The 21,434-nt window shown below is 33.9% G+C and overlaps 1 long non-coding RNA gene across 1 annotated transcript; it reads left to right on the forward strand.

Moving 5' to 3' along the window:
- Nucleotides 1–14,665: 14,665 nt before the first annotated feature.
- On the forward strand, nt 14,666–16,690 carry LOC145128285 (uncharacterized). Its single transcript, XR_013716786.1, has 6 exons — nt 14,666–14,810; nt 14,947–15,144; nt 15,346–15,405; nt 15,851–15,916; nt 16,004–16,104; nt 16,460–16,690. It is a non-coding gene; the product is annotated as an uncharacterized LOC145128285 (long non-coding RNA).
- The last annotated feature ends 4,744 nt before the right edge of the window (nt 16,691–21,434 follow it).

Below are 21,434 nucleotides of genomic sequence, written 5' to 3' on the forward strand. Positions count from 1 at the left end.
TTAAAAGTTGCTGCCGAACTCTGAACAAATCAATGACGCGTCCATTAGATAAGTGATCATATATTCCTCCATTCTAGATATCATATGGACTGAGACATGGATTATAATCATTCTCTCTGTCCATTTGTTGTTTCCCGATTTCCGATTTATGACGACTGACTAATTGAACAAATCAAATCAGTCCAGGCCCGGTCGAGCACTTACATTTTGTCATCACTAAATCATCGAGGGGCCCACATATATCGCTTTTATCCCTTTGAGGGTAAAAGGAATGGATAAACTTCGACTCATATGCTTGACTGACTACTTGTTGAATCATACATAAAGGCACGTTTTATAACATCGAGTTACCAATGCGTTTACGTGCAATCAATGTATAACCAACTCGTAGTCAACAACTCATATCTCTAGGTTTGAAGAATATAAGATATTATCGTCTCATGATTCACTCGTGATAAAATCCATGAAGTGATTCAAATGAGCGTGGGTTGAATCCAATACTCAGAACTTATGAGCACTCATGAATGTTGTAGCAACCACTGCTATGTCTAATGCACATTAGACAAATCATACAAGCCAAATTCATGACAGTCTTGATTCATATCTACTTCCAACATATGACTGACTGTGGATGGTTTAAATAACTTAGTCATTCGGAAGAATGACCTAGTTATTCTGGAAGTCAAAACATGCAAAGTGAAACACAAAAATAATACTAATCTTGTATGGCCCCAACACTTTGAGTGTAAATAAAAACACCTTTTATCTAAGCACCATATTGATTACTCATTATTCATGTTTCGATTAATCAACTTAATACTTGAATTGAAACAACAGTGATGCCATGCTCTAAGCATGCACACTATGTTCGTCCAAACAATAGCTATGCCATACTCCAAGTATGCACACTATGCTTACATGTGGTCCTCTATTTGTGAAACAGATCGATTGACAATATTTCAATGATGCTCATTTCACAATCCCAAATCCTTTACAATAAATGTAAGAACACCAAATTCTTGTCATTTACCGTAATCTTGTTAGATTCTAAACTTATATGCAATGATCGTCTTGTAATGAATATGCACACAGGTCACAAAGACTTGGCAACAGACATTACAAAGTATTCCAATGGAAAGCAATTCCATGGAAATGAAGTCTCAAACTCAAAGTACATTCCTTTGAACATCCTTCTTTGCATTAAGTTCTTTAATCTTACATAGATTCAAAGAATAACTTCCACCTATGGAAACAATCCCATATTCCCATTTTGACCATCACTTTTGAACAAGAGTTGCCTCTTTTCAAAATATGTCAATATGGTCCTTACTCTATACTTTCAATTATCCATGAGTAACCAACCTTTGGAAAACCTCAAATTGTTCTCGACAATTGCTTAATCATTTTAGTCATATCCAGTTCTAATCCCTTTTCCCTTCTTAATGCCCTAAGCATTAGGAAAATTTAGAATGGATGAACATTATAGCACATGCAATCGATCCTATATCCGAAGCATATGGGACACGATTCATGCTATAAATTTTTTTTATTTGCCATGTTCTCATAATTCGAACTATGAAGAGGTATGCCGTAATCATAATCGAATTTTGAGAATGCAACATATATATAATTTCCTTATGTTGAACCATTCCAGCATAACATTCATATATATTCTTGACTAAAGTAGATTAAAATCTCAATCTAAGCTTGTAGAATTGGAATGAAGTATAAAATCTCAATCTAAGCTTGTAGAATTGGAATGAAGTATAAAATCCTCTCCCTTAATTATAGGGAAACAACTTTTCAAAACGAATTGAAACTTTTGTTTTCTATAATTAACATTGCTAACTTGCAAGATAATCATCATGCTCCCATTAGCATAACGATTATTATCTCACTAGCATAACACTTATGCTCCCACTAGCTTTGACATGTACTCAGAAATCAGCTGGACCTCTAGAAATCAATACTTTATTGTCTTTCTTACGAAAGTTCAGATTTCAGATACACAATTGCTTTGATAAGTCTTTATCAAAATAATACACCTTTCCTTAGATAGCTCACTTGTGTGTCTAAACAATTATGAAGAGGGATGCCGTAATCATAATGTTTAGACCTTTTGTCATTCCCACAATTGTTATCTACTTAAAATCTACTTAGTGAAAGAGTTTCCTCACCATCATTTTCATGAATCGAAGAGAAACCTTATGACACTTAGATTTTTTTATGGTGTAAGTGTTCCTATCCATGTGGATTTGTCATAACCATAATCACAAGACAAGGTTAGTGGAAAATCCAAACACATATGGACTGAACTTGTTCAATCTTAATTTCTTGCCACCCGGCAGCACAAGGGCCTACCATTGCTTCTAGGTTTTATGCAACCATTTGAGAACTCTCAGAACTCATATGCAAAGCCAACTTTAACTGGAATGGGCACAGAAATATGATATGTCAACACGATAGGTTACAAACCTCAAGTCGTGGGCTAGTGATTAACAAATATCTTGATTAGTTCTTGAACCTATCTTAAGATCTTTTAGACTCCCACTGTCCTCTTGACATATAAGACTCACTTGCCTAATATTCAAGAGATAGTGCGGATTCTTTTACAAACACTTCACACAATTGGCCTTAGTTGGTCTTTGTTTTATCCAAAACATCACAACTTACCAATTTCAAATGTACAAGAGTAAGAAAACATTTTACTCTACATTTGACAAGTGTTTTAAACCTTTCTTAAGATTATGTCACTCAAGGCTCAATCTTGGAGTATGACTCTAAGATTTTATTTTGGAGTGAAGTATGATTTATCTTTTGATTTAACCATTTCCACAAATAACGATTCCTCTCCTTAGCCACCAAATGCACTAAGGTGTCCTTAGAGGATCAATTGTGATATGGTTCCATAATCACTAAGATAATCATAAAATAAGATACATAAGTACTCTCCCATCTCTTCAGATTGGAGAAACTTTTATCTTTCTGCCTTATTTGATTCTTCTTATTCAACCTTTGTGGTGGACCTGACTAGTGCACAACCTAATGTACCCGATCCTTTAGTCCTTCGCTTGACTCACATGCGAATGTGAACAAGGAATTAATCTTAATTTACCAAAGATGAAAAATCTCATTCATCACACAATACAACTTGCATGATTCCAAGTTTCTATCCAACTGAAACTTGGGTGATGAGAATCTTTCCTTATTTGATAAATTATGACACTACCACAAACGAAAGAATCAAATTCATTTTCCAATATTGCTTATCAATGGAAACATATAAACAACAATTTTTCACAAATGCCTTTGTAAGGATACTTAAAATAAATAAAATCAAAAATTTTCTTTTATTTTAAAAACTTGCGGAAAAACTTATCCTTACAATGCAAATTCATATGAAAACTTTGTTGTTATCTATTCCTAAACAATATCTCATAACTCTTATGCAGTGGCTCAAAATTCTGGTCATCGAACCATGCGATCAGAATCAACACACATTTTCTTTAAGCTTCCTTTGATTCTTCAAAAACATCAAAATGTAATTACATTACATCATGTATTAAGAATCTCCAAAAGAGACTTAATAGAGTTAGATAACGGACTTTACCTGAAGTAGAGTCAAACTTTTGACTTTACCATCCTTATGAGGTTTCAGGTAAATTCGGCAGCTTCGCAACCAATGCCCCTTTTCTTTGGCAATAGGCACATATGGACTCTTTGGGAAGTCGATCTTCTAATCAAATTTGATTTACCAGTGTTCCGAATCATTGCTGATTCAGCATCACCAAGCAAATAGATAAGATCATTAAAGGGTCATGTCGTGATCTGTCATCAGGGAGTGACTGAAGAACCGAGTCAACAGCCAACTACCTCGAGACTTCGACACCCGACTCTCCCGGCTTGTCAATATGTGACTTAGTCTCCAAGACCTAAGCACATATAGACTTTGTCTGCCAATAGGGATTGAGTGACTTAGAACTTATCAAGTCTTGAAACTTGTGGGATATGGAGATTTAGTGGAGGAGGTGGAGGAAATGAAGTATGATTTCCAGTCCCATTAATGCTCAATAAAGGGATTAGTCTTTCACCTTGATTGCCTTTTGGGATATCATCTTCATAAGGAAGCTTGTTCTTGAAGATATGGGAAGACCATAGTTGTCTAAACTAGACATCTATAAGGGAGAAATTCAAGTTAGTTGATTTAAAGTCCTTAATATAACACCTAATATGAAATATTAAGGCTAGGATCCAACAACCTATTTATAATTGGAAGAGGGATGTCGTAATCCAAATTATAAAATAGTTGAAGGTAGGTAAATGACGATTTACCAATTTCCACCATGAAAAACGAAATATAATTAAGTTTTAATTGGATTTGAAACTCCTAGATCTTTTGAGATACATTGAACTTTTAATGGCATGTTTGAATCTCGATTGCGCCCTCTCAAGTTTGTGACTGGGATGCCGAGGATCACAAACAAGGTGTGAATAACCATGCAAATTGACTTGGTACCCTTAACTTTATCACCTAATCAATGTGCTGGTTAACCACACACGCTCCACCGATCTATAATAAAGTCAAGTTACCCTTTGCCACTCTTACTAGTCCTTATTAGTGTGCCGGTTAACCACACACGCTCCACTAACGACTTGGTAAGGTACAAAGTGTAATTTCATGGGTTAGCACCTATTTCACATTTTCCTAAGTAACTAAGATTGGGAATTAATAAGTGTTTAGTTACTTAGTATTTATCATTATACTTTTAATGAAGGGAGAATTATAGTCCTTTCCTACCCGTTCGGCTAACGACCCTCCACCAGTCAAGGAAGCGGTGGGTGAGAGTGGACACCCATTAAACTGCCATTTTATAGGCAGTAACCTTATACCCCCCTTATAGACCGGCTTCGTGAATGAGGCCTACTAATGGTAAGATTGACTTTATCTTATACATATCTATATAATTAAAATTATAATAATAGTATAAGGGTGTATTTTAAACATTTAAAATACTTGGTGGTTTAATCTATTAATTAAACTATACTCTTAATTTAATTAAACTTAAACCATGTCTTTATGGAATTATTAACTCTTTTAATTAAACACTTTAATTAATTTAATGAAGTCCATAAAGTTTGAATTTTAACTTTTAAAATTGTAAGAGTTCAATTTTGGAATTAAAGTATACATGAAGAGTAACTTTACAAATTCCAAAACTTGAGGGCAAGTTTTGAAACTATTCAAGACTTTTCATTTCATAACTTATGAGTTTTATGTACATTAAAATGAAGACTCTTCATTTTTATGTAACTCCTTATCTTTTAATGACATCTTTTAAAAAAGTGACTCTTTAACATCCATAACTTGAGGACAAGTTATGGAGTCATAATACTATTTAATGAAAAAGACTTCACTTTTATGTAACCTATGACACTTTTATGAGTTTTAAGATTCATAAATATGACTTTTCATATAACTTGAAGACAAGTAACAAAAACATATTTTATGAACTAACTCTAGATTAATTTGGATAAAAAACAACTAAAACACAATTTTTTTTCATTAATCTAAACTAACTCATAAATCAAGGAAACATAAAAAACTTTTGGTAATCCATAATTTGAGGACAAGTTATGGACTCCTTACAATTTCATTGAGATCAAGAATTGTAATAACAAACAATTTGCACATAATTCCTATGATCTACCAAAACTCATAAGCATGAACATTCATAATCAACAATTTTCAAGAATTACATAAACATATATAAACTTGAAACTTCGATTATAGCATTGAAATTGGTTTAACACAATCATTACCACATTAAAAAAAAGGTTTTATAAGTCCAAAACAGTCAAAGGTAATGATTCTAGCCCAATTCCAGCACCAAAACTCGAAGATATGCTGTTTAGGGGTCCAACTCGTCGAGTGCACGAACCAACTCGGTGAGTTGGATGCATTTTGTCTTGGACTCGTCGAGTCCCTTAATGGACTCGTCGAGTCCCCTGTTCAGACAGCACAAAACTTCGATCTTTAAGCAGTTTGCATCAAGTATAAGTGAAAACAAGCCTAGGCTCTGATACCACTGTTGGGTTTTGAGCATTCTAACACTCCTATGGTGTACATGCAACACTAAATACCTTGGATCTATGTTTTCTCTATTATACATGCAAATATCAATTTTTCCAAGGTATTGTTCTAACTAGCATAATGTAAAGTACACATATATAAATTCTAGTAGAATTACATACCTCTTGTTTGGTGCTTGATTCCATGGAGCTTAAGAGCCTAGTGCCCCAAGTGTGACACCTCAAATGGTTCACACAACATCAAATGCACTTGGAATAACTTAGAGATAAATGAACACTTCATGAAATTGCCTAGCCCTCTTCATGCATACATGGTCGCCGATTTCGCAAGAATAAGATGCTTATATAGTTTGTCACAATTAGGGTAAACCCTAATTGTCATGGCTTTCCATTTCCTTGGATCCATGGGTTCAAATACACCATGGAGCATCCTATGGGTTTTGGCCCAACTTGATAATCCATGGAGCATTAGCCCACTATATAAGTATGGATGATTTACACAATCAACCCATATATTTAATTAGTCTTCTTTTGATCACTTAATTAATTCTAAATTAATTCTTGATCAATAGTAATTAAATAATCTTATTAATATATTAGAAATTATAATATATTAATAAACCTCAAGTGTTATTTCTCTCATTTTAGTCTATCCAAATGCATGATGCCATGCAACCCAAATGGACCATGTCGGGTCGGGTCAAGTGTATACCAATTATAGTTATGGACTTAGACACTAATCCAACACCATCTCGTCGGGCCCCATCTGGCCGATAGTCTCGGGCACTGTTGGTGCCTCCTGTCCACCGTCTCTTGATCCTGACCTGGATCCTGTCACGAATCGTTGAGTAACCACCATGCTGAAAAATATACTAGAAGGATATCAGATATTCCATACAACAATCTGGGAACCAACTCCCAACAAAACCTTAGGGGTTATGACTTCCTTGCTACGCGTATGGGTCCTGTGCTTTTAGTAGTACGGGCCGATACTACCTTCCACACCTACCCATATTTGTCTCAAGTATCATCACAATGCCCTAATACTATATATAAGCATGGCGTGCACTCAGTCCTCACTCCTAGAGGAAGACTACATATTTCATAACTGGCGGACTAATCCCAAACTACCCACCCATGAAACTTCCACCAACCATGTAGCACTCGTGTATGCTAACCATACATAACGTTGGACCCTATAGACTTTCGAATACCTGGTCCTACCCTAAGCCCTTCATCAAACAAGAACATGAAATAAGGCCAAACCAAACATTCTCAGGCTATAAGATCTTAATTATGTACGGCCGTGATGCACACACTAAGCAACTACAGTAATGATGTTAATTTCATATACAGAAAAACCCTAGGCTATCAGGCATCATATAATCAAGCAATTATATCATGCAATTCCTGAAGATCCCTAGCCTAGTACTAGCATGTTGTTTTAACATATCACATAAATCAATAATCCGTAAGGTATTTTAGGGTCTACCCGGGAGCTCCGGCTGATCCTACACTTGCATCCTCTTTTATTATTTTGAAAACATTTTAATAAAATCGTTTTAAAGTCTTGTCCTCAGTTTGGACTGGAGACACGCGAGTGTTTCCTCCAATTCACTCAAACCAAAGCTCTGATACTAACTTGTAACATCCATAAAAGTCATGCCAAATTTAAACTTTTTAAACATTTCAAAACCCATGATTATTACAAAACTTGTTTTCAAAATAGTATAATATCAGAGTATCCTAGAATCAAATCATAAAATCATGAAATATGAGGAGCGGTACGATCACGCCTTTGCCTTTCCGCGATCATCAGAAGTACCTGAAACAATAATCGATAAATGTAAGCTCGAAGGCTTAGTGACTTACCCCCAAAATACCAACGCCATACAGATATAACCATATCATATAAACAAACACATCATGCATAATCAGTCATCAGCCTGACTGGACCACCTCACAGGCCATCAGTCTATCTGGACCGCTCTCCGAGCATTCACCACGTCTGGACCGCCTCTCAGGGCCTTCATCCTATCCGGACTGCTCGCGGGCCTTCGGCCTGACTATATGCCCTCCCAGGACTGAAGTCTATCCGGTCAGACCTGGGTATCTTGGCCTACAACACAAAGTAGGACCTGCCTCAACCCAATCCCTCAACCCAACAAACATTTGCACATAAATATCATACGCTAGCATATATAACAGTTATACCGATCTAACAGATCACTAATCATGGCAACCATCCTATAACCAGGATACCGATCTAACCGATCACTAACATAGCAACCATCCTTTAACCAAGATACTGATCTAATCGATCAATAGCATAGTAACCATCCTATGCCCAGGATACTAATCTAACAGATCACTAACATAGCAACCATCCTATAACCAGGATACAAATCATAAAGCATATCATGCAATAAACCCGGATACAAATCCGAAAAGGGTCGACATTGGCGCCTTAGACCCTGTTGATATAGTGAGGACAACTCACCTCGCAAGTAGCTCGAAGTGATAAGGTCAAACTCCACCAAATGCTGCTCCGAGTCCAACACCTACATCCACCAATGGTCCACTTCCATAACTTCTCAAATTACAAAAATACCCCCAGAAGTCAAACTGGTCAACCTTTGGTCAAAGTCAAAGTCAACGGTCAAAGTCGACAATCCATGTTGACCCGACTCGTCGAGTGCAGCTAGCAACTCGTCGAGTTCCCCAAGAACTCAGGAAGTCATAAAACCCTATCTGACTCACCGATTTTCCAACCAACTCGTCGAGTCCATACGTGTCCAGATGTCGGGGAAAACCCTAACTGACTCGTCGAGTCCTCTTACTGACTCGCCGAGTTCATGCAAAATCAAATACGGCCAACTTTCATCCGACTCGCCGAGTAGGCTAGGCGACTCGTCGAGTTCATGTAGTTCATTACGTATACATATGATTTTAAGCCATCCCAAGGCTCCATATTGTAGATCCACCCTCCTAAGACATGGTTTCCACGTAAAGTTGCAAACTTTACGTACATGCATGGTTCTAAATGCCAAATCTCATAACTTTATAGCTGTAGGACCAAGGGGAGTCCTGATCTGAAGTTACAACTTCAGATCTTTCCCCAATACTCGAAATGACTCCAAAATGTGCTAAAGATAGCCCTAAACCCAAACATGAAGAGACTTAGCTAAAGATAAGCCAAGGCAACGACCTTTTACCTTCAAAATGATGCCAAGATGAAGTAGAGTCAGATCCACATGCTCCAAGCTTCTTATACTTCACACCTTCTTCACACAAAGCACCAAAATCACTCTTTAAATCATCACAATCACTCAAGAACAAGGTTAATAGCGATTAGGGTTTCTCTCAGCCGTCAAGGGGGTGGTAAAGGACTGTAGGAAGGGACTTAAGGTCCTTTAAATAGGGTGCGAACCCTAAAAATTAGGATTTCATTTCCCAGCTCCTACTCGTCGAGTCCGGGTCCTGCGACTCGTTGAGTAGGTCCAAGAATTAATGCGGGCTATCCTACCTCTACACGACGAGTTGGGGGCAACCAACTCGTCGAGTAGGTCCATAAACATGTATTTTAATGCTTTAAAACTTATACCTGGGAGTCAGGGTGTTACACGAGGTGGTAGTGGCAACGACATCGGACATGGTGGCGGAGGTGGCAGGAGGGATAACATTAACGATGGTGATTGTAGTAGCGGTGATAGTGTGGCATATATATATATATATATATATATATATATATATATATATATATATATATATATATATATATATATATATATATATATATATATATATATAAACTGATGAACTTAAAAAAAAGTTTAAGACCATAATTCAACCCATCCCATTAAAAACCTAGGGATCACCTAAAAGAATATTATCTTTCATTTTTCCCTCTAGTTTTACCTAGCCGTCCGAGTATTTCAGTCTTAAGAGCTCCGACGCCATTTTAGAACCATCGCCACTGGAGCACCGCCACCATCGTACCAATTGTAACGTCCGTCAATTCGGGCTAGACGTTTTAGGTTATAATAATAATAATAATAATACATTTAATCGAACAATTAAGGTCCTTAAATAGGGTGATTGTTCTTTATATACGTTACGAGCTAATAGATATTTGTCGTATATGTGAACAAATATTAAGATTGTATAATATTTATAGAAAACCTTAATATAAAATTTATCGTTTAGCGATAAAAAAAGTGTAAAAATAAAAGATTACTTAGGATAAATAACCTAACAAAAGTCGTAGAAACCGTAACCATGAGCATGTGGATATAAACAACGCTTAAATCTGACTTCATATAAGGAATTTATGATTTTTGAAGTTTCGCATTCGACAGGATATAATATATGTGTCATAAAAAGTGAGATAGAGATCGGTTGTTTGTTAGACAAAAGATTCTAAATGAAAGTTATATTATTCTTCGATACAAAACCGGCGATATAAAGAACGTCGAAAACGGAGCTTGTAATGGAAATATATGATGGAAACTTGGCCCCTAACCTTGAGGCGCAACATCTTTCGCAGTGTAATTTGTATAGAATTGTAAATTTTAAATATAATAAGAACTAGCTGACGGAGTCTACATCAAAGTTATAGTACTCGTCAATACGAAAGTGAGGATATAAATAATGTTGAAAAGGAGCTCGTATGCAAGAAAGATGATTTTTTGAATGTCGACTGTTGCTTCATGCGCTATAGACATGGTGTGCCTATGTATAGGCGTGACATACCCTCCCTCAAACCTTCTATAAATAGCGGCACAAGCCTCCCTCATTTTTTTGTTCATTCCTATTTTTGTTTCTCTCTCTAGAAAATCTTTATCTCTCTATAATTTTGGCCCTTTGAGCCCCGAAGTATTCGCGATGAAGTGTTGCATCGATGGAAAACCGACAGAAGAAGTCATTGGTGTCGAAGTTCTGTCTCCGACTTTATGAGTTTTCGCTAAACAACCTATAAGTTGAGTTATGTTTACCATACCTTATGTATAACTTATCTTTATATTCATAGTCGTTATTATGAACTTATAAATAAGATATATCATTAATACCAGTCAAAGAGGTGACTTTCCTACGAGTCTTCCACCCATATCAGGTGAGTGCATAGTTACTTTCATTAACATGATTTTAATACAAGTATTTATTAAAAGTATTAAATATTCGTTGAAAGTTTATATGTGAAATTAAATGCTTATTATCTAGAATATGTGTAAAATGTTCATTCCTATTTTTTGTTTCTCTCTCTAGAAAATCTTTATCTCTCTATAATGTTGGCCCTTTGAGCCCCAAAGTATTCGTGATGAAGTGTTGCATCCATGGAAAACAGACAAAAGAAGTCTTTGGTGTCGAAGTTTTGTCTGCGACTTTATGAGTTTTCGCTAAACAACCTATAAGTTGAGTTATGTTTATCATACATTATGTATAACTTATATTTATATTTATAGTCGTTATTATGAACTTATAAATAAGATATATCATTAATACCAGTCAAAGAGGTGACTTTCCTACGAGTCTTCCAGGTGAGTGCATAGTTATTTTCATGAACATGATTTTAATACAAGTATTTATTAAAAGCATTAAATATTCGTTGAAAGTTTATATGTGAATTAAATGTTTATTATCTAGAATATGTGTAAAATGTATATTTGATAACATGCATTGTGTGAACTAGCTATGGTTATATATGTGTTAAAATGGTATTATTACATGGTAATCTTCATATAAGTATTATTACTTAAAAGATATATATATATATATATATATATATATATATATATATTAACTACATGTTACTTTTTGTTAAATATATACACTAAATTAGGATATTGTTGTCTGGTTAATATTGGAAGCTGATTACAAGGATTGTAATCTTGTCTTAATCTTTAAACTGAGACATATAAATGATGTTTAGATCAAATTACGTTAGATAATAGTATAGTCATACTCTATATCGCAATAGCATCGTGGAGACTTTATTAATAATGAATAGTGAACTGGTCTAGTTACAAACTGGTTTGTCAAGGTTATTTAGTTCAAATTAAGTTAAAGGAATGCTTAGTCATTCCTTGTGTTATAATAATAACACATTAACAAGGAATCCATACTGAAAGTTGACTATTTATATTATAGTATGGTCTAGTTTTAAATTAAGACGTATAAGGGGATGATTACTTTCAGTTAAGTTGGGTAAAAGTGTAGTTGTATGTTGTATTGCGATAATATGGTATACACATGAAAACAGTTTGTAAGTTAATTACAAGTATTATAGTATTTTCTAATAATGAAATAACACGTATAAATGATGCTTAGTTCGATTAAGTTTGGATATTGGGTAGCATCATATTAACGGTGTGTGTTATAGAAATGGAGAGTAGAACTTTGGTATGTGACACTATCAGGTGTCGATGTATGGATTACATACCGGAGCATGATATAGTATTCCTTTGGAAAACAAAATATGGTGGTATGACCAGGCAACTGGAACGGTATGTCTAGTCATCTCCCAGAGTGCAAAACACTTTCAACATTTTGATACAACCATACACATGGGATTAACCAAATCCTAAAGGTTCTCATGTCTTTGAAGTCACACCAGGTTTACTTAAAGAGGTCTAAAGGTAAGCCATTTCTTAAAGGTAAAAGATATTAGCAAACTGGCATATTTTGTTATATGTTACATGTTATTTGTTTGTTTTTGTTTAGGATGGTTGATATATTGGATTCAAACATTCTTTCCATTTGGCACACTTGTGATCTACATTCAGTTTACATAAAAGTACATAAAGAATAGCTGACTTGCCCTTTGCATTGTCACTTTTATCACCTACATTCATGTATCATTTTAAAAATTAACCATTAAGATATAACGCTTTGAAGGATTGGTGAAACTTATTGCATAATATTTATGTTTCAAGGTGCAATGGTTTGAATATTTCCTTTATTGTGCTTATAGTTGATGATTTGCAATCCATTTCTTTATTATGCTACATGAAGCTTGCTACTATTTATTCTAAGAAATTTTTAATATTAAAGAGCTCCGGGAAAAGATGTAATTTGATTTTTTCATCTAACATTTGTTCTGTGTAGAGGTAATGTTGATAATGCCCCTGCTTTGTTGAAATGGTCACATGTAGTTCCATTCTTGTATGGAAGATGTCATTTTCAAATTAAACAACCAAGGTTAATTCTTTTTCCCATTTATATATTATTTTTCCTAATATTTTGTATCTAATATTGTACAATATGCTACAATTGATTGTATTTGTGTGCAAGAGAATGAAATTGTGTTGAAAGACACTCATGATAAGCTCTGAATTTATATGGTATGTTAAGATGTTAATCTTTACATGAAGGTTCCAAGTTATTTGGTAATGACACTAAGCATCGACAATGTACGGGTATCAATTTTGTTTATCAAGGCGAATTATTGTTAATCTGTTGGTTTTTAAATTTACATTAAAGCATTTTAAAATTTTCATCTTTTCTGCACAAATTGTAATTACCATTTTATGACTTTTGAAAGGTGGATATTTGATCTGAGGGAAGTTACTGCTGATTTGGTTGCTCAAATACAAGGCAAGAAAGCTAATCATGAACAATCTACATCGAATCCACTTCTTCCACTTTTTTGCTTGATGTATCAGCTTAAACATAGTTAAGCATTGAAAAGCCAAGGTGAAAAAAGAAATACTGGAAATGGATTTTGTGACACTTTACAATTGTGATGTTTCAGACTTTGGAAATAGTGACTCTAGAGTTGACTGAATCAAAAATAATTGCTAAGCCCCCACTCCAATTCACATATTCAAGAAAAGGTAAGAAGGTCAAAACACCATGAGGAGTAAGAAGGTCCAGGTGGCTGAATAAATCCGTTGGGTGCAGGGGTATTTAGGTAATTAAATTAATATTCTTTTAGTTCTTTTATATAATCATGGTGGTGCATGGGAGGGGTATCTTTTCTGTTATTGTTGAATTTATTCCTTTAGGAGATCCCTGGTGTCTCGAATTACAATGATTCACGACATGTTAATGGACAAACTGTATACTTGGGGAACCATGAAGACCAATGGGAAAACCATATGTATATACTTTTAGTCTATAAGAGAAGATCTATTCTTTCCTTTTTTATTGGAACTCTAAATATCGAGGTTTATTTTATACTTGTATAAGTGTACATTGGTTCACTACTAGAATTTGGACTTTCAGCGACTGAATCAGCGTCCGACTAAATCCCTATCTAAATCAGCGACGGATTTCCAACGGATTAGCGACGAAACGTATATTAATTGACGAAACGTATATTAATTGATAAATAATAAAACCCTGCTTTTAGTAAGGGATTAGCGACGATCTAACGAGGGATTAGCTATGGATTAGCGATGGTAGTAATCCCTCGCTAATTTCTTCTTGAAAATAAACCCTAGGTCAGTCGCTATTGTAATTTCCCGCTAGCAATTTTTCAGTTCCCGCTTTCCCTTTTCGTTCCCCCCGATGTCTCCCTCCCAAATAGTTATATTTTTAAACTAATTTCATTTAACACCCCCACCCCAACATCGATTTGGCCTCCCCCAACCCTATCATCACCAATTCAAGCCACCTCCCACCACAATGTGGCTGAAGAAGGAAGAAAACGCCGCAAGATTCATCAGAAGGTCTCAAGTTGTTAACTATCTACAACTCAGTCTTTCCGTTTTTGTTTTCAGGTATTAATTTGATTTGAAATTGGTGAATGCGATAGATCTATAGATGTGTACATATTTTTTTTAGTTTTGTACTGAATCCAAAAGTGGTTGGACGGAAAACAGACATGAATCTTTGGTTTTTATCTTTGTTTTTTAGGAATGTGCTCCACTTATATGTTGAATCCATAAAGTATCTTCAATAAAACGTTAGTGAAGGGGAACTATTCATATGTATTGCCCATAAATGTGTTGTCTGTAAGCAATGTACGCAAACAGAAGGTGAAAGGGTGGAAGACTTCCAATTTGCTCTTTGCAAGCAATGTCCAAGTTCATACCACAAGATTTATTTACCGAGGTAGTATTTTTGTTTAATTTCATACTTTTTCTGCTAAAAAAGTCATGGTCATTGTTCTTTAGTAATTAACCTTAATCATATTTTTTTTTGATGATAAAATACCCATAGCTTGGGATTCACTTTTGCCTAAAAGCCCTGGATTGATATATTATGTGTTTGGAGTAAGAACTCTAAGTTTATTTTGTTTTCTTTGGTAATCAGGCAATAGAGAGAAATTAAAAGATTGAAAGTTGCACAAAAAACGAAAGCAATCAAATTAAGGTATTGTTAATGTGTTACGTAGTATCTTACATGAGTAAATTATATTTATATGATTTGGATAATTGATTCACATTCTAAGAACACCATGATCCTAATATATCAGAAGCCAATTAGAATGTATTCTTTTTCTTTACAACATCAGTTAGCTCATTTTCATTGATAATACCTTTTCTCAATAATCTTATTCCTTTTTTAAAATTACTTATTGGTAGATGGCATGCATGGTGGTAGTAGTAAGTTTCTTTGCAGCTCTAAACCTCCTTTCACTATCATGAGTCTCAAGCACTTAACTTATGATTTTCTCTTCTATATAAATATCCATAGTTATCCATAACGATCGCACTTTATAGATTATTTAGACAAATTGTTTTTGGCATTTTGGCATGTATAAAGCCATTGATAAATGTAATTTGGTTATGGACGTTTTGTTTATGTGTAAATTCAGGTTCTTCCACCTCCTAATATGACCGAAGTAGTAAACATCAGACATGCCCTAACTACTGCCATTCAGGTTTCATTACTTACCCGGTTACCTTCATCTTCTATGAATTTTATGTTGAGTTTCATTCATTTAATATGATATTGATGGTTGTTGTAGGATATAATTATTCATTGGATAAGAATGTCAAGATACAATACCTTATGGGTCATCGGAATGGACCATGCATGATAGTAACACGGATGTATTTCATTTTTAAGGTAAAAAGATTGCTACCTTATAAAGGGTTATTGGCTTGTTGTATATTTCCCTTTCACCTGTTGACACACTATTATGACATTTATTTTTTACTTAATAGACTTAAAATGGACATGACATAATTCGTTACTCAATATATGTGTGTTTATATTTGATTGAAAGCATAAAGTATGAGTTAATATGACTATCCTTATTTTGTATTTCATTACAAATACTGTTAATTTCTTATGTTTATCCAAGAGATTACATATTTTTCATTTTTTGTTTTCAGAGTGATACTATTTGGCATCATTTTGGAAGTTAATATGTTTAAAAAGAACTTCTAAAAATCTTGTGTTATTTGGGTATGCATAACAGGTATGAAAATATGGTTTATGATGGGGTGCTCGTAGTAGTGTTATACCAAGTCCGGGATCTAATTCTATTGATCAGTCTGTTGATTCATCTCACAGGGCGAGAGGATCAAATGCATTGGATCAAATTCCTTTTCACTCATCGACAAGGAAAGATGATTTGCCTCAACATTGCTGGACAATATGTATATGTATAGAAACTTATTTACATGTTAATTATGATATTAATGTAACTTGTGTGCTTCTTTTTCCTAGATTCAAAGATGCTAAAGTATAAAAATCGAATTTTATTTATTGATGTATATGTATAGAAACCATAGTTGAATATTCATATTTAAATTAGTAGCTGAATTTTAATCTGCTTTTGGATAAAAAATCGAATTTTATTTATTCAACAAAATTAATTGTTAAAATGCATTAGCGAAGGAAATCAGGGACGGAATCCGATGGGTTCCTGATATATTTAGCGACCGATTTACGACGGTTATTAGCGACAGATTAGCGTTGGAATCAGGAGATCCATTGACTAATTTGTAATGTCGCAAATCTGTCGTTGATCCGTCACTGCTTCCGTCGCTAGGTATTAGCGACAAGGGTTTTTTCGACCAACAATTTCGTCGCTAATCCGTCGCTGATAGCCTTTAGCGACGGATTAATGACGGAACTGTCCGTCGCTGATACCTCAGTTTCTGGTAGTGGTTCTAGAAAAGTCAAAAAGTTTTGATAATCGCTTGAAATGAGCTTTTCAGTGGATGGTTGAGAGTTACTAACACTTTTTAATTATTAACACTTTATAATTGTGAGCTTTATTTTTCAAAATGACAAATAAAAAAAGAATTCAAATTTATGATAATGGCTATCATTTTAATTTTAAAGTAGTGTAATATTTATATATTTTTCTGAAACTTTTAGTCTATTCTTTTAAACATCTAACACATAAAATTAAGTTAGTATTATAATATGATAAAGGTTTCTTTTATTTAAGACTAAACTGCACAAATGTTCCCGTTGGTTTGCTCAAAATTGCCAATTTGGTCCAAAAATGTTTGGACTAGCACCAGAGGTCCAAAGTTTTTATTTTGTTGCTTGTTTAGTCCAATCTGTTCTCATTTTTTTCAAAATGACGGATTTGCCCATGTTAATATGACTTTTTTTTTTCTTAATTATTTTTTCTGATTTTCAGATTTAAAAAAATAAAAAATAAAAAATAAAAAAAATCTTTCTCTCTCTCTCTCTCTCTCTCTCTCTCTCTCTCTTACTTTACTGTGTTGTCACAAACACTCAAACCTAATTTGTGATTATACCAGAGATCAGGAGGATCATTGATGATCTCATTTTGTTTCTAGCTGAAAAAATCAAACAATATCCTAGTTCAAATCAAGCCACCTCGAAGCACCAATCGTTTGTATTTCTCAGTCGATCGAACCCAAGTTCCAGTACCCGACCCAGTTCTATTCATCAACGGGTCCGGTCATGGCATCGTTCTCCACCATCATCTTCGTCGTTCTCGTCCTCAAACACATACAACAACAAAGAAACATCATAACAGTGAATTCAATCAAACCCACCTCCGATGACCGCACTCAAACATCATAACAGCCTCCAAACTTTGATACGCCAATGTCAAAACTGCCCTCCATGACTGTTTCTGTAAAAATCAAAAGAAGAAAACAACACAAAAACTCAAATGGATGTATTCGGAGAACCCCTAAATCAACAAATTGTAGCATATAAACATACTGAACTTACCCTTAGATGATTTTGACGAGACCCAGTTTCCAGATCCATGATAAGACGAAGACCCAATCGAAGAAAAGCAGCAGCAACAGTCATCGATCTTGGTTGTCTCTCTTCTGTCCAGCAGAAAACATGAAGAGCAGGGGAGGGTGAAGCTGATCGAAAATAGAATAGCAAGTCAGGTGAACACACGAGTTAGGGAGAGAAAACATGGCGATGGTAGGAGGGTGGATCAAACATAGAAGCAGGTGGTTGTGGTCGGAGTTAATGGCGGCGATAAGGCAATGAGTGTTTGGTGATTGTAGCGGTGGATCTAGCTGCCCCGTTTCTCTTCTTCCAGTAGCGAACGAGAGGGAGAGGAAGGAGGAGTAAGAGGTTGTTAGTGATCGGAAACAACAGCAAGGTAGTAGTGGTGGCCGTTGGAACTTCCCCAGCAGCAGTGGGAGGCGACGATGGCAGCCGATGGTGATTGAACTCACGATAACAACATCGATCGGTGGCAGCTTTGCCTTTTCCTTCATCTTCTTCGGTTGTGAACAACGAGTGGATAGAGTGAGAGGTGACACCAGTGATGGAGGTGAACGGAAATGGGGACGAGAAAGGAGGTGAACGGAGATGGGGACGACGGATGGAGGAAGCAACAGCTTTGATCGATGGTGGGGTGTTTGGATTGTTGAGTATTGAGAAAGAGAGAGAGAGAGAGAGAGAGAGAGAGAGAGAGAGAGAGATTCTTTTTTATTTTTCTTTTAATCAGAAAAAACATTTAAATAAATAAAAAAAATAGAAATAGAAAATACCAAGGGTAAAATAGTCATTATGAAAAAGTTTATAGAAAACTGGACCAAACTCGCAACAAAATGAAAAGTTTGGACCTCTGGTGCTAATCCAAACATTTTTGGACCAAAGTGACAATTTTCAGCTAACCACAGGGACCATTTGTGCAGTTTTGTCTTTATTTAAACAAGAACCAATTATGTTAACTTTTCGTAATAAGGACCATTTTGTGATATTGTTTCAACAAGTACAATTTAACAATGTTATTTTTGTTAATGTTATTAAACACGCACAATTTATTTTTTTATTTTTTTTTTATACAGACACCATTTCTGTAAAGTTATTTAAACAAGGAACATTCATACAACTACATTTAATACGGACCATTACCATGAAAAGTTTCATCTTAAATTTTTTAACACAAACCATATGCGAATTTATTCTAAACATGAATCATTTGTCCATTATATGCAATCTACATGGTAGATATTAAGTTTATTAATTGGATTTTCATCATTTAATAGGAAACTATGTATTTTTTCCAAGAATGTCATTGACATTTTCAGATAAAAAGATTCTTCTCATATTTCAAAGAAATAAATTTCCACACTGTATGTCCTTAATAATTTTTATTACTCTTTTGTTACTCTGGTTCAATTATATACTTTTTATTATTCAAAGGCTTTGTATATATGTATAAATATTACTTTAAAAATTACTTAATGTTCACAAGTTAATAATTTTTTTTAATAAACTTGTGTTATACACGGGTCTAATACCTACTTTAATAATAAGTAAAAATGCATCTCTAACAATTTCTTTAATTTTATGGCCTAAATTTATCCCTATATTATTTTTTTATAACACAAAATCTTCCGTTTTTGCCAAGTATATGATAACCAATGACAATTAGACATAGTTATATTATTATTCTATATAATCTATATAACTTACACATGCAAGTATCATGCTTATTTCGATCATTTATTTATTTCAGTTTACTATTGATTTTTAAACACATATCCACGTACATATAATCATTTCATCTCTAACATTTTACATACTTATAAAGCTTGCATTTTCTCTTGAATGTCATGCATTTGAAACTCCCAACAATAATTTGCTAAAACCTCATGCATTTGAAACCCCCAAACCTTTTCACCTTCTTAATAATTAATCATACATAATCAATGGTAATTCATATGAGATAATAATTTGCTAAAACCTCATGCATTTGTATGGTATTAGAACATGTTTGAGTTTTTGGGTTTTAAACTTTAGTAAATGGGTAATCCGTTTGATACGTTGGATTTGAAGCTATCTTAATTACCCAAAACAAGAGATAAATTAATAATATATGCTCATGCATGTTTTGTACAAGCCCCAATCAAAATACAATATATCATATGATCATACAATTAAGTGTGTCTTTTATTCTATTTTTGGCTTTATAACAAAAGTTTGTTTACGTGGCAAAGAAAGAAAACTTGAAGATGGATATTTAGGTTGGATGTTTATATAAGATTTGTTTTAAATATATAATATAGATATAAATACACAAATGTGTGTCAAATACAACCATTCACAAATTTAATGTTATAAACTACAATATAACTCAAAGTGGTTTTCCAAATATAATGTTTATACTATAATATAATATATTAGAAGAATACCATATAGTAGACGAATCTCACATGTTGTGCAGAAATTTAGTTGCATAGATAATATATTATAATTATATTTCATTTAAAATATATTAGGGTCATTTGGTTATTATATTGTTGTATTAGGCACTATAGTCTCATATATTTTGAATGACTCTTACAAAAATGATGTCTGTAATTTGAATATAACGTAATATCTTATGATGTTTATTGAATGATATTATGTTCGACTGAGCACTTGGTAATTGGAATCAACTTTATTATAGTTAAAAATTTTGGCTCCGTTTTTTCTTTTTCATTAGTTCTAGAATATGATTTTTTATATTAACTTAAAATATGTCACTATCTTAAAATAGATTGAGAATGAGATTTTTTATATTTATTTAAAATACGACACCATTTTCTATTCAATAGTAAAACTAACAAAAGTCGTTAAATATGTATTTTTATGAGGTTCAACATAAATAGACGACCACAAATGAGAATCCATATCTAATCAATTATCAATTAATTACATTAGATACTAATGTGTACATAAAAATTACATTTAAAATTTTAAACTAATAGTAAAAAAATTTCATTATTTATTATGATAAAAAATCTGTAAATCAAAAAATATACTTGCTATTTAATCGCATATAAGTTTTATGTATGGCTTATTCACAATACATTAAACCATATATAACCATATTAAACTACATAATTATCCCACTGCGCAACGTGCGGACATTCGCCTAGTCATTAAGTATATCTATCCACATATATTATTCTATGTAATGTAACTTACACATGCAAGTATCATGC

This window comes from Lactuca virosa, chromosome 8 (genome assembly GCF_052849685.1).
Source record: "Lactuca virosa cultivar CGN04683 chromosome 8, Lactuca_virosa_CGN04683_v6, whole genome shotgun sequence".
Classification (NCBI taxonomy): Eukaryota; Viridiplantae; Streptophyta; class Magnoliopsida; order Asterales; family Asteraceae; genus Lactuca; species Lactuca virosa.